Source organism: Plectropomus leopardus, chromosome 17 (assembly GCF_026936395.1).
Source record: "Plectropomus leopardus strain MGB_pleo_1.0 chromosome 17, ASM2693639v1, whole genome shotgun sequence".
Classification (NCBI taxonomy): domain Eukaryota; kingdom Metazoa; phylum Chordata; class Actinopteri; order Perciformes; family Serranidae; genus Plectropomus; species Plectropomus leopardus.
The window spans coordinates 14,219,492-14,234,860 of NC_142192.1; the positions used below are offsets into that span (position 1 = coordinate 14,219,492).

A 15,369-nucleotide genomic window follows, 5' to 3' on the forward strand; every position below is an offset into this window, starting at 1 on the left:
TTGTCTTGTGCAGGATGAACAGATGGATCTTACTGAGAAGCAGAATGGAAGAATAACTCACCTTAGTCGACGCCAAGCTCTGTGCGTGCATGTGTTTGTGCATGTTGTGCTCAGGCCACGGCGTTTTTTCCATCCTGTTCCTGGGTTGAACAGTGTGGGGCAAACAGGATGTCCAAAACCCCTCTGGTGCATTCCCTGTGTGTGTGTCAGTGAGTCCAATGTTGCAGTCTCCACTGTAGGGAGAAGAAAAGGCGGCTTATTATACTCTACATACATCAATAAAGCCTTGCATGTCTGACAATGGGCAGATAGTAGAGATAGCTGGAATCACATTTTTAAAACATTCAGTGTACGCCAGCTTCTACCACATTCTGAATATCTCTTTTGGACTGGCCTCTAAACATATGTCGTCACAGAAAAAAAGCGTTGTATAATATCTTAGAAGACACAAAATGTGCTCAACTCATGATTAGACCTGTGTTGGATTGTTAAAAAAAGGCCACTCACACATTCCAGGCGAGATCATCATGTATTCTGGCAATTTCACCAACAATATACACAGGTGGGGTTAATTATAGGCAACCAGCACAAGGACGCCCTCATCCCAGCAGGGGGAGCCACAACCTTTCCAGGCCCACAGACTCGTGATCACACACACACACAGACACAAAAACACATACACACGCGCGCACACGCACACAAGCAACCACAAGACCTTGGCTCCACAGTCCGCAGCATAGTTCACTGTAACTGTGTCGGCAGGAGGAAAACAGTAAACGCATCTTCGCAAACGCAAATGAAGTAACTGTAGTCACGTTTCATAAAAGACACAATGGTTGGGCGTCTTTAAATTTAAGCACGTACAGTTAGCCTAATGTGGTTTGGTTTAGCAAAAGTAACATTTGATGACATACCTTGAACTAACGCAGAGTTCACTTGGTTCAGGCCTCTGGGAAAGTACCGGGAGACGGCTTTATGTCTTGTGACCTGTTTTTTAAGACCCATAGACTGTAGGTTTATTTATATACTGCAATAAACGTATATCTTATAAACAGCCTGTGCTACCACCCCACTTAACGGTACCGTTTCCTTGTTTTAAGCTAGTTAGTGCCGTGGTCACATGATGCAGCTATTTTAAGTATGTAGACTGGCTCATGATTACATTATGTGCAAATTTTGGTGCATTACTTTTTGTGGGAAAGTGTATACACAGTGCACAGCCTGCTCAGTCTCAGGACTTTGTTTTTGATTAACTCTTAATTTAACTTAACCGGACTTTGTTCCTTAACTACCACCACTGTAAAACAATCATAAATCTGTGCGGAGCAGCATAACAATCCACTGTGTGAGATAACATCAGTGGGGTGAGGGCCTGCATAAGATACAGATAGAAACTAGAAAAGTTTTTTTTTTTTCCGAATTAGTTTCAAGTTAAAGTGAGGTTAACCTGTAAATTGCTGACATGCAATAGTGTTTCAAGAATTGTAGCATTATATTATATATGTTAATGAACAACCGAAATTCCAGTCAGCTGTCTTGATGCAGTTTTTTTTAAATCAGGACTGACTAAGAATGAAACTGAAAGATTCTTCGCACACCAGTTCATCAAAGCACTGCTCATATTGTACTGAAAATCTAGCTTAAAATATATGAAAATAAACATGTAGTTCAGAACAGATGTAACTTTTTTTCTGTGGTGCTGCTACTTTTACATATGTTAAAGACCTAAGTACTTCCTCGAAACAGTGACAAGGGAGACATATATAGCTGGAAACAGAGGCCAGCCACTAAAATTCACATTAAATCTACAGCTGATCCCAGAACACGACAGAGAAGAGAGAAACAAGATTTAAGTAATTTGACCTTCAACTATCGATGATATTATCTGTTTTGCATATTGTATGTGGTTAAGTGATAGTGAGACAGAGAGATCATTTCTAATTATCATTCTGAGCTCTGTGAGGCTGCACAGGTGTTCTAGTGAGTACACTGGGCCCAAGAGGAGGACATTTGTGTGGGTTCTCAATAAAATTTGTAATTTAGTAGTGTTAAATTTATGTTATATGCTGATCATGGTTTTATTCATATATATTGAAAATGTACAGTACATAAAAATTTACATATAAATTCCCTAATCTGAAAACACAATGTAACAAACCCTACACAGACTGTTTGCCTATATGTATCTTAATGTGCAGTCTATGTAGAAACATTATACAAATGTCGCACCTTCAGTTGATTATAGAGAGCACCAAAATCATCTACCCAGTATCAAGTAAATCAAATGTAAAATTTTGATTGTGACATTATGTGATAATCCATAACAAACTGAATAAGACACTGTATACATTTAACTGAATCTTTTTTTCCCCTGGTGTGTAAAGCATCATAATTTTTAGATAAATATAACGTCTCCTTTCACAGCCAAAAAATCACTTCTTGGAATCATTTATTTGACGTGTGTTTTGAGTTTTTAGGGTTGATGTAGATCTTTTGGCTTCACTTTTGGGGAGCTGTTATGTCGTCCATCTTTATTAGAGCTACTGTCTAGGACACAGTAGATGCTGCAACAAAAGATTACAGTAAAGTTTGCAGTAATATCCTACATATTAATTCAGGTACATTTTCTAGGCGGCATGGTGGTGTTGTGGTTAGCACTGTTGCTTCACAACAAGAGGGTCCCTGGTCCGATCCTGGGTTAATATGGGATTCAGTCCGTGGCGAGGGCCCTTCTGTGCAGAAAGCCCCCTGCCATGGACACAACCAATAGCAAGCAGCCTAATTGATCACAAAACACTGATTGCCACACACAGCTGTCAATTATGACATCACATCCCCTTTGCTATAATAATATGATGCTACGAAAGCATCAAAAACTAATTAAAATCAAACTTAAAGGAAAAATTAACACTTGATGATACATCGCTGCTAACATGCTGATGTTTAGCTGGTTTAATGTTCAACCCAGCATGCTCAGCATGTTGGCATGCTACTATCTGCTAATATAAGTCCAAAGGAAAAATTAGAGTTGAGGCTTATGTTAAAGTTATTGAATTTGCAGGATTCTTTCGTCGCACACAAAGTACAAATTAAAAGCATGACCTGATAATGGCGTAAGTAAGAGGATCACCAAACTATTTGCAGTTCATCCTGAGCTAGATACAAATATTATGACATAAATCAAATGAAACATTTTCATTGTCAGAAATTAATAAATTACACTGTTTGTAATTAATACTCTTTTTTTGTAGAACAATGACGACCAATCAGTGGAAGCAGCACAGATGGAGACAAATTAATTCCTCTAAAATAAACCAGCATCAACGGAATCATGACTGCAATAAAAATAAAGATGGCAGGCAATCTGTGGTTTTGAAGCATGTTTCTTTGTATTGACATTCACATTTATTCCAACCATTTGTTGGTGGATTTCTTACTGCTGTCTGTATTTTAACATTTTGAACACTTTTTTAGGATATTAATACATTTAAGCCTGAATTCAAACTTGAGTTGGTGTTTAAAGGTGACACTCTGTGTCACTGTTTGTTAAACAATATACTTTTAGTTTCAGCTACCTCAGGATGTCATACAACATTCAGTTATGAAACATAATTTTATGTAAAGATATTTGATCATCTGAAATCCATTGGCCAGTGTATCAATAAACACTAACCTGCAATTGTGGGTAGTGTACCTTTAACATTGAAAAAAGAACATTGAACAAAACCTCAACAAACATCTGTCCATTGATGGCATAAGTGCATTTCTGACAGTTAAACTTTCTTATTCTTATTGAAAAAGTACTAAAACTGAATATTGCCACAGAATACACAATTTTCTAATAACAAAGAAGCATTTGTCAGTGTCAGTGAATGAAAGGGTAGCCTAGTCCAATGTTTATTTGTGGAAATCCTAATGTGAATGTGAATTTTAAATATATACTATGTTAAATTAGTCAAGTTAACACCTCAAACCCAAGTAGAGGCTCATATAAAAAAAACTGTTTTTAGTTTAAAAGAAAATCTGTTTGTATTGCTTGCAGAAACTAAGAAATGCAAAGTAGCAATAATTTAGTGGTAGTAGTAGTAATGTCTTTCACATATACTACATAAAAGAACAAGCGCTAAGGAAAAAATAAATGAAAATACACAGCATAGCTAACAACCATAATAATAAAGCAAACACCCAGATAAAAGAATGCAAGATTTTTGTTAATTTCTTTATTTTTTGTACTGTGATGGCTGAACCACCCTGGTTAAATGGATATTGCAGACTTCAGACTGTAACCAAAAATGAAAGTAAGTTATATGGAACACCCGCCATTGTAACTTCCTACAGACTGATAAGATAAGAAAAGAAGGAAACCACAGAATCATCTTGTTCATGATAAAACTGGCTCAGGATTGTTGGACTGCATGACAAATGTCATCTGACTGTTGGCATAACAACTGCTAAAACAAACAAGAAGTTTGTTCAGACCACTTTGGAATCTCATCTTGGAAATATTCATTCTTTTATCACATTCTAAATCTCACTTTTGAACCTCAGTAAAGGCGTCACTAAAGTACAGGGTGTTCAGCAACTGGATAGATGAACAAAAAGTAAACTCAAGGTGCTTAAACAAAGACAGCAGAGCTGCCACTGTTACTGCTCAGTTACCGCTCAGTGTTACTGAATCAGTGCATATCAGTGTTTTCCACCATGGCACAGACATTATATACTGTAACCATACAACATTATCTCTAAATAGATATGTAGATTGTCCAGAACAAATGTATACTTTTTTGTTTTAAATAACTGTAAACTTTTAAATGCGGTCACAATATTGAATAACAAAAGGACAAAAATTATATAAAGAGCTACTCCAGACTTTTACCTTTTAACAAGTATTGTTTTAAACTGTGGTATTGCTACTTAGATAAGAGATCTTCTCCACCACTGCGTAAAATGGCAGACAGCTAGTTCAGTCAGTGATTTTTTAAATTGCTGCATTGTGCTAAAAACAGCTAAAACCCACCCCTTCTGACAGCTGTAGGAGTGGGAACTGTACATATATAAGGGGCTGAAATGAGTAAAAATGAAACCAACTGCAAAACATTTCATTGAACCTGAAGATTACAGATAATCCCAGGACACTGCTGAGAGGAGGGAAATAACATATTCAATATGGCTTGCGTTATGTAAGTACTTTTATCGTAACTCTTGTTTACTGGGTTCTATATGCATTCTGTAGGTGGCTAAGTGATGAAGAGACAGTGTTCATTTCTAAGAGTCATTAGAGTGTCAGTTGCCAATTAAACAGTACTTACATTTCATATTTGAACAAACAGAGCAGTATTCTCATGAAGTTCATGCTTTGATTTAAAACTGTTTACAATGTTTTAGTTTAATTAGTTGATGTTTAGCAGATATAATGTTTGACTTAGCATACTAACTTTTTACGCTGACTGTTTCTTACTTCTTTGTAGGGAAAGCTGTGCCTGTTCTTTAGGGATTGCAGGGGCGGCTGTTAATGTTGCAGCGCAGGGCGTGGCTATTTCCCCCTTTTGTGGCGCGCTGATTGCTGGGGTGGCGGTAGTGGGGGTAGGAGTGGGAGTGGTCGTGGCCGTGGACCATTTCATGGTAAGTAAATCGCCAATCTCTCCACAGGAAGAAGTTTTGGTCTGATAAATGAATAAACAGCACAATATTTAAATGTTGAATTTAAACATAACAGCATGTTAGAAATCCACAATTTCTTTTTTGTAGGAAAACAAGAAACAAAAGAAAGGCTGATGGTCGAGTTCCTTCCTCCAAAATCAACTGCAGAAACATTGATGAAGTTAGTATTCTGCAATAAAGAATAAAGACAAAGATGGAAGACAATTTGTGGTTTTTATTTTTGTATTGACATTCACATTTATTCCAACATATAGTTTGTAAAACCTTGCCGCCGGCTGCATTTTAGATATTCTGAACACATCATTTAAGAGGGTTATTCAAATTTTTTTTGCATTTGATTGAGTTCTGAAAATTAGGCCCAAAAAAACTGCAGAGTGCACTCGTAGCATGCAGCATGTGTATATTGTAATCTAGTTTTCACCTTTAGAGAATGTCTTAAAATTTGGCACAATCACCATTTAGTCTAAACAATGAACTGATAAGAATTCGAGGCAGTAAGTCTAGCTTTTAGAGGTTTTCAGTTATATTAGTCAGTCGAGATTTTTTTTTTATCGACTTTTATTGCATAAAGAAAATAAAAAATGCAACCTAATAAAAAAAATCCACTGCTTCCAATTGGGTAGCCTCATTAAAAGATAATGCAGACTTCAGACTGTGACCTAAAATGAACACAATTTATATGGAACACCTGATACTGTAACTGCCTACAGACTGATAACAAAATATATAACGAGAAAACAAATGCATCACGTGTTCATGATCAACACTGCCTCAGGACTTTTTATAAGACAGGGCCTTTTCACTGAAAAAAAAAAAAAAAAAAAAAAAAAAAAAAACAAGAGGGTTTTCCCTAGATGACAGATCCAATCCAGTCTTAAACTTCATTACAGCACTGTTGAACTATGTGGGGTGGATGGTACGTCCAAATCTCCTCTGGCGCGTTGCCTGTGCGTGTCAGTGAGTGTGTCTATTGCAACATATTCTCTGGGGAGAAGAGATTGCATGTTAAACTATATCTACAATCATAAAGCCAACGATATGTATGGCTAACAATGGGCAGATAGCAATCCGGTTTGTTCAGAGCAGTGTGTAATCTCATCTTTTAAATTTCTCAAAAAGAGAAGGGAGAGGTTCACCTTGTAATTTGTTTTGTCAATCAGTCATAACCAAAAAAAAAAGAAACACTTCTTTGCAAAAGTTAAAAAGCTTTTAATAAATAGACTTAGCAACTGTACATTTCAACTCTCAGTCTTTGGTGGGGAGCACTGTTCCATCACAGCAATTTTTTTAACCCTCTATGGTACAGTGTTGCCACATGACAACAACCCCATTTTAAGCCTTCTACATAGATAATACATTCCAAGTTATGATGAAATGCATTAAAAAAGAGGTGGGGTTCTAAGTAAACCAATAGCAATGTTTAAATTTGTCACATGACTTTCTGGAGGCCATTTTGAAACCCTTTTCTGCAGACATCATCGACGGGAGGAGCCTCACCATTTGACGCCTAAAAATTCACCAAAAAAAACTTTTTTTTTTGGTGAATTTTTAGGCGTCAAATGGTGAGGCTCCTTCCGTCGATGAAAAAAAAAAAAAAAAGCCTGTCATTACATTAGATGGTAGACAGCAGGAACTCAAACAGCAGCAACTCAACACAGGCAGACTCCAGACCAGTACAGCCAAGGAGGAAGGGCGTTAACATAGCACGTCCTGTTTATATCTTAAGAGCGGAGACAAAGAACTCTACCCATTACATGTCTTGACATTGCATCTGAATAATACAGCCAATCTAAGCTACTGAGAAGTGAGAAATACAATATCGAGGATGGGGACTGCTGTGAGTGTGTAAGTAATTTCACTCTCTGTCCCTTATTGCCTGTACTTGAAGCAGTTCAGCATATTTGAAGAAGTTGATGTGCACATTGTTGAATGTACTAATCATACATAGATAAAGGTGTCAGCTAGTTAAATGGAATTTAAAAGTTTTGTTACTTATACTAATACAAATAAGAAAATATGCCCCGATGATGGGGTTAGATGAAAAGTCAGAGGATCGTCAATGTTACTATAATTCATCCGGGGGTTAACATAAATATTTGTGCCAAATGTCATGGCGGAAATGAAATGAAACATTGTCAGTGCACTGAGTGAGTACAGACTCTTCCTGTTTCTCACTCATTTTTAGGCAAGCTGCTTCTTATGGTGGTTTTTCACTTTCGGGCTTGACTATATCCACCGGTGGTTTAGCGATTATTGGAGTTGTAGTAGTGGCATCAGTGGGGGTAGGAGTGTATGTGTACAGCCAAAACCAAAAGGTAGGTGATGCAACAATCTCCCCAAAATAATCTTGTTTTGTCTGAGAAATTAATAACATGCTAAATTTAAATGTTAAAGTTTCAAGTGTCTATAACTCTTTCTTTTTTTGTAGAGAAAAGAAAAGGGATACTGACAGACGAGTTAATTCCTCTCTGCATGGCTCCACGCAGTGGCAACTGGTGCCTGTGATTCGTCACTCTGATCATTTTCATGTCCTGCATTTTGTTGCCTTATAATCAAAGCCTCATGATGTTATGAGGTGCTCTGCTGTTCCATGTCCGTCTTTGACAGTCTTTGTTGTGATTATATTTTCCTGACAACTAAGTGTGTCTATGGAATCATAACTCTTAAATAAAAAAAAACTGCAGACCATCTGTGGTTTGAAATACACTGACATTTGCAACATTTATTCCAATTAATAGTTTGTGGACTCCTCACTGTCAGCTGCATTTTTAAACATTTTGAACAAATCATCACACATTTTAACCTGAATGCAAACGTGTTTTGGTGCTTACAGATGAGCCATGTGTTTTCAAAGGATAGTTATTGAACAGATGAGGTAGTCAGACTAAATGGATTTGGACTTTAACTTGCAACTCATGTAGGTTAACTATTTGATGACCTCGCCCTCTTTACTGTTGTCTGCATTCGACTGCATATGTTTTCAAGTTGTGTCTGTTGTTATCATTTCAGTTTGCATAAATATGAGGGCGGTAGGCCGCTTTCCCACTAGTGAAAGTTATTAGACAGAAACATCCTGTATCGTTTTCTGTGAGAAGACTGGAATGCATACATACAAACCTTGAATGAGTAAAAATGAAACCAAAAGAGTAATGCATGCCAGAATTTTTACACCTTAGCAGCAAAAAACAACAACAACAAAAACAAGAAACCCTGTATGTTAAAAACCTGTGAACTTCCAGATATGGTCATAACATTTGATAACATCAGGATAGACAAGATAACAAGAGCTACTCATTCCTCAGACTGTATGTGGTATTGCTATTTTTAAACAAAGCACTTAAGTTCTTCCTCCACCACTGTTAAAACTGTTAACTGGAAGACATAAGCCGATCAACTTTTTTTTTTCGATTGCTAGAATGTGCTATAACACGCCTCTTCTCGCAGCTATCCATGACAGGCTGAAGGTAAAAACTGATACCAACCATATAACTTCACATTGCGTCTGAAATAGTTTATCCCAAAAAGCTGCTGAGAAGAGAGAAATAAGATCCCGATGATAGCTGTTGTTGTGAGTTTGTAAATAATTTTACCTGCAAATATGTAGATGATAGCTGTTTGTATGACTGGTGGTGTGATATGCACCTTTGCCTGTATAATGTAAAATACTAAATGAAAAAAAGCATTCTCTTTCTTTTATAGTCTCTACTTGAAGCAATTCAACATATTCAATGAAGTTGATGTACATGAATGTAGGTTGCACTTTTGGGGTTTTACCCACATTGTTGAATGCACTTATTATAAGTAGCTTTGGAAAAGTTTCAGCTAATTTAATGAAACTGAATGTGCATGGGGGTAGTTTTGCAGGTATGTGATCAAACACTAATACAGATTAAAAAATAAAAGTTAAAAATATGACCTGATGATGGCATTAGATAAAAAGCCAGGGGGTTACCAAAGTAATAACAATTCATCCTGATGGGGACGTCAATATCTGTCATGACATATGAAATAGTGTCATGCTGCACAGACAGACGCTGACTGATTATCTTTCCTTTTAAGGGAATCTCTTTCTTTGGCGAGAGGTTAGTATGACATAAATATTACGGGCTTGGCTATAACCACCACTGGTTTACTGATTATTGAAGTTGTGGCAGCAGGAGTACTGGTGTACAAACACCTGTTAAGTAACTCAACAATCTCTCCAAGAGAAAAAAAAAGAATAAAAACTGCACCATATTTACATATATGAATTTACACATTACACTTCAACAATCTATGTTTCAACTTTCAAGTGGCAGTAAGTCTTTTTTCTGTTTTTTAGGACAAAGAAAAGGAAATCTGACAGACAAGTTTATTCCTCTCAGATAGAGTGTATGGAACTGCACATTGCCAACAAGTTCCTGTGAAATGTCTGTTTGTGCTTGTTTCCTGCATTTTCATCGCCTATAATCAAAGCCTGATATTTTTGTGGTGTGCTCTGCGGTTTCATGTCTGTCTTTAGCTGTAATGTTTGTTGTAATTATATTTGTCTAATGAAGTGTATCTATCCTTCAAAAGCATCAGCAGAGTCATAACTCTGCAATAAAAACAAAATGCAGACTGATTGAAATCTTTATTTCGAACGTACCTTTTTTTCCCCAAGACCATAAATATACAAACCAACAAAAGATTAGTGCATTAAAAAAACCCCAAAACAAAACAAAATCCCACCCCCTCTCCATTATTCATTAACTAATAAATCTACATATGCTTTCTTACTTAAACATAACTCATGAATACAAAATAAATAGAAATAATGTATATATATATATGCACACACATACCAACATGTATACATGCATAAACATACAAATACAGTATATATGTATTTATATATATCATTTGTAGCCAAATATGTCCTAAAAAATAGAATTTAATTTCTAAACAATTTATCATATATACTATAACTTAAATATTTAGTTAATATGCTTTCTATAAAAATATATATGTACATCCATATACACACATACACATGTACTGTATATACATAAGTACACTCACACATGCACAGACACACACACACACACACACACACACACACACACACACACACATATGCATGTACACAAATACCGGTATTCCTAGCTGCAAAAAACTAACAAACAAACAAAACTAATAATAATATTAATACTGACCATTGGTGGTTTGGAGTACACTGACATTTGCAATAAAAGTTAATAGATTCCTTACTGCCACATACTTCCTTGGTGCCACACTCAACTTTAAACACAGCCGTCATTGTGATGTAACTACACACCTGAAAAGTTTCATGACTGCATCTTGCACAGTTGTGGTGTTACAGTGTTAAAAAATCTCCACAGACATACAAAAAGACAGAAAGTTTCTGTGATACTTCCCTCTACAGTAGATCTCACCAGCATCACATTTCACCATAATGATTCCACGGAAGACACACGAAGCCTCACAAGGTGAAAAAACTTTAGCTGCTGCAGCATTTCTTTTGGCTTCAAATAACTTGTGTGACAAAATTCCCCTTCCATGTTTGCTTTTCCCACCCACAAGTCTCAGTTTCTCTTCATGATTTTACAGAAAATAAATTCAAGGTGCTTTAATGAAGTTAGTCGTGCTGCCACTCGGTTATATGACAATTCTTATAAATGTGTCTAATTTGCAGTTGAAACACCAAGTCAAGTTGTTTTTCCTGAATTTGAATTAAAGTGGGGTTTTCCAGTAAATTGTTGCAATGCAACAATGCAGGTGAGTGTCTAAAGGGCTTGCCATTTAATGGAGGGGATTTTTGAGTAAGAATGAAACTGAAAGTGTCATTGCACAGGTTCATTGCACTGCCCCTTCTGGCAGCTGTACAAAAAGGGCTAGACACATCATACTGAAACCAACCTCCACACTTCACACTGAACCTCAACGATACAGCTGATCCCACTGAGAAGAGAGAAATAAGATGTAAGTTATTTCACCTTCAGCTATAGCTAATAGGAGTCTGTTTGTATATCATTAATTAATTAATGTAATTGTTACCATTTGATGCACCATACTAGATTATAGCTTAGAGCTAATGAATGTTTTTTTTTTGGATATTTAAACAAACAAAGCAATATTCTCATGAGGCCAGGGCTTGAATTTGATACTTGTTACGCAATTTTAGTGTTGTAATTGGATGGTCTCATCATGTTTGAGTCTATAGTCACTTGCAAATCATCCTAATAGGAACAAAAATGTCAGTTCCAAATGTGGTAAAAAAAAAATTGTGTAATTGTCACGCTGTTCTGTCTTTAAATGCTGACTGTTTTGGGTTTTTTTGCTGTTTTTTTAGGGCTGCATCTAAGGGTCTTGTAGTCGTTATGACTGGTGCATGTACATTACTAGGAATGGGACCAGTGGGATGGGCAATATTTGGAGTGACAGCAGTAGTGGTAGTGGCAGTGGCAGTGGGAGCGGCAGTAGAAGATCATGGTAAGTGGTGTAAAAATCTCTCTAAAATAAGCTTATTTTGTCTGAGAAAAAAAATGAATATATACTATATTATATTTTAATGCTGTGTTACACAACCACAATGTCATTCAAGTGTCAATTTGTTTTTTTATTTATAGGAAAACGATGACTCGGAAAAGAATCTCTGACTGACGAGGTCATTCTTCTATCAAAAACATTGATGGAATCATAACTTGAATTAAAAACAAATATGAGCTGTGTATAATGTATGGGACTGAAACAGACACAGTAGACAATAGTGTCATCACACCCACAGAGGCTGACCATACTAAAAATGACAGTAAACAGTATTTTGAAGCTATACCAATTGTTAAGAATACTTGGTAATGCCATTGGGAGCTCCAGGGTGTCGAGGGGCCATCACCTCCATTTATACACCAGGCCTCATCCGGTTGGGCATGGACTGACCTGAGGGAGGAGGCAGGGCTAAATGTAACAACAGAACCACAGATTGTACAAACAGTGATTTAACAGATACGAAATAAAGAACTGAGTGACACTGGATACATTTTACTGACAATGTGTGTTTGTTTTTTCCCTCAAAGGGTTAACCCAGTTGGTAGGTGTTTCATATCTCAGTGGTATCAACCTTTTTCTTCATCTATCACTGAATAAGCTGGCAACCATTAACATAGAGGCATGTTATGGATATTTCATATGTTAGTCAGCATATAACAGTAACAGTACAGCACAACTGATAAAAATGCACAATTAACCCAGATACTGAACACAATCACTGTAGGAAGTTTGTGAAAAAAGGAGCAATTCAGATGAAGACTATTTCTTGTGAATATAAATGTAATATTACATTTCCTTTCCTGCATTTTCATAAACTTTTTATGCAATTCTGTGGCTGTATTTTTTTTTTATTTTTTAGAATTTTTTATTCACAACAATCATACATATTTAATAGGCTTCATTTGTTTGACAAATCTCGTGTTTTCGTCTTTCCAGGGTTTGACCTTTGTTACATTAGCTCTTTGGTTGTTTTAATCAGTTAAGGTATACTTATTTGTCCCACAGGAAAATTTGATCTAAAGCCACTGCGTCTTACAGCATATACACATAAACATCTTACATATGAACACTTGCATTGATGTGCCTGAATTCATTCATCCTATAAATAATAAAAATGATAAAAACAATTGTTTCACAGAATTAAATCTGATAAAATCAGTGAAAGCATAAACTAGGCCACTGTCAAACTGTAAAACCAAGTGTAACCAAATCAGATATGATGCAGCATTCTGGTCAAAGTGACTTATAGTGTTTTGATGGAGAAATGAAGTGAAATGAACAAGTTTAATATACAATTTGGCATTCAGAAGCGTCTGCCTGAAGGCAGCAGCTGAACAAGGGACAAGTTTCCTGCCTGTTTTTGGTCACACCTGTCTTTTATCAGTCCCGTTAGTCCCTCCTTGATCCCAGAATCTTTCCTGCACTCCTGTTCAGTATTAAAGTCTTGTTTTTTCCACGCTAATGCTCCCTGCCACACCCTTGTTGTTAACAAATCCCTGTGTTCCTCTCCTTTTACCACCTGTGTCTTGTTTGTCTGATCACTTTCCAGTTGTATTACCTGCTTATTTCCAAAGCCTCCTCAGTACAGTTTGACAAGACAAAAGTCATCTCACTGAAGCCACAACTGCTGAAACAAAGAGGGCTTTTCTCACGATGATAGATCCAATCCAACTGTGAGTACAGCTGACACAGTGCATCTCTTTGTATTAATACATCTTATGCTGTTGCTATATACATCTAAAAACTGCCCTCTTTTGTGGAAATCCGAGTTTGACCTTTTGGTGATCTCTTTCTGTTGTTGTCATTTTGCAGGAAAAATTTAGTGTTTACATTTGGAGGTGCGACATCAGTGAAAGCAGCACATGTCATAATTCCATCTTATGAAGTCGTGACGGTGACAATAACAATCTCATTGGTCTTTCTTGGAATCTAAGCACTGACCAGAGAGCTTTCTTCAGGGTAGGTTTACGTGTATTCCCTGCCATTCATTTACTGAAAGTAGTTAGTAACGTTGTGGTTATTTTTATAGCTTGTGAGATATTTATGAAGCTAGATAAAATTCTCAGCCAATTCTAAACTCATCTTTAATTAATTACTCTTCCTGTATTTTCAGAGATGTTACAAAGATGATCATTGGAATTATTGCGCTGAACGTCACTGGTGTACTCAAAATGGAAATTAAACTGGCGTGTGGATTCAATGCTTTTGTAATTGTCATCCTTGGCCTTATGTCATTGAAGGAAAACAAGGAATCAGCTGAAAAGAAGACAGCAGGGTAATGTAACAGTAAGTAAGTAATAATGCTTTGTTACGCTGAGATTTTTTTGGGTATCTTTACTTTTCATTTTGATATTTCTGTCAACTTTTACTTTTCTTCCACAATTTTTCCTAAAGAAAAATGTGTTCTTTTTCTTTGCAACATTTTCCCTACACATTTTACATACTTCCTACAAAACAGGGAGGGAACTGAGGAAGAAAAAAATGGATACATCCACCCATCCATCTGTCCATTGTTGTCCGTTCACGTATGGCGGGTTCGCTGGAGCACCAAGCAGAGCAAAGCACTCCAGACGTTCCTCTCCCAAGCAATGCTTTCCAGTGCCCCTTAGGGCCCTTTAAGTTTACCAGGCGAGTTATTGAATTCCTCCAGTGTGTTCTGGGTCTGCCCATTTCAGTCACCACTGAACGAAGACATCAAGCCTCTGATGATCATTTCTCCCTCTTAAATTCACTGCCCAGGCGTGGACATCTAACAGGCCGGGAGGCCTAACACTGTAGTTCATATGTGATGACAATAAAGTTTCAAAGGTCTGTGTGCTGACAGACCTTTGAAACTTTATTGTCGTCACATACAAAGATGAGTTCAGAGGATGTAAACACAAAGCAGGTTTAGTTAATACACCCTCAACCACCACCACCCCACAAACTACATACATATGTAGTTTATAGAATGTGTGGAAGAATATGTATGATTTTGAAAACAATAAATACATTTATGCAACCTGATTCATGGAGTATACTTAATAAAAGGGCAAGTGTTCCACTTTTTATGTACATTAAGTGAACAAACTCAGCAATCTCAGAGAAGGGGCAAAAAAAGTTGTCATTTTTAGGATGTTTTTAACAGCAATGCTTGCACGCACGCACGCACACACGCGCACTTAATGAAACCAGCTGGAC

General features: G+C 36.7%; 1 long non-coding RNA gene across 4 annotated transcripts; it reads left to right on the forward strand.

Annotated features, from left to right (window-relative positions):
• Positions 1–5,061: 5,061 nt before the first annotated feature.
• LOC121958040 (uncharacterized) lies at positions 5,062–15,195 on the forward strand. 4 transcript variants are annotated; one of them, XR_015779542.1, is made up of 10 exons: positions 5,062–5,180; positions 5,469–5,622; positions 5,749–7,506; positions 7,847–7,976; positions 8,090–11,622; positions 11,993–12,132; positions 12,270–13,862; positions 14,002–14,148; positions 14,303–14,479; positions 14,648–15,195. It is a non-coding gene; the product is annotated as an uncharacterized LOC121958040 (long non-coding RNA). The 4 variants fall into 4 exon arrangements; XR_015779543.1 differs by having other exon boundaries at positions 14,303–14,475; XR_015779544.1 differs by having other exon boundaries at positions 14,430–14,479.
• Positions 15,196–15,369: the final 174 nt, after the last annotated feature.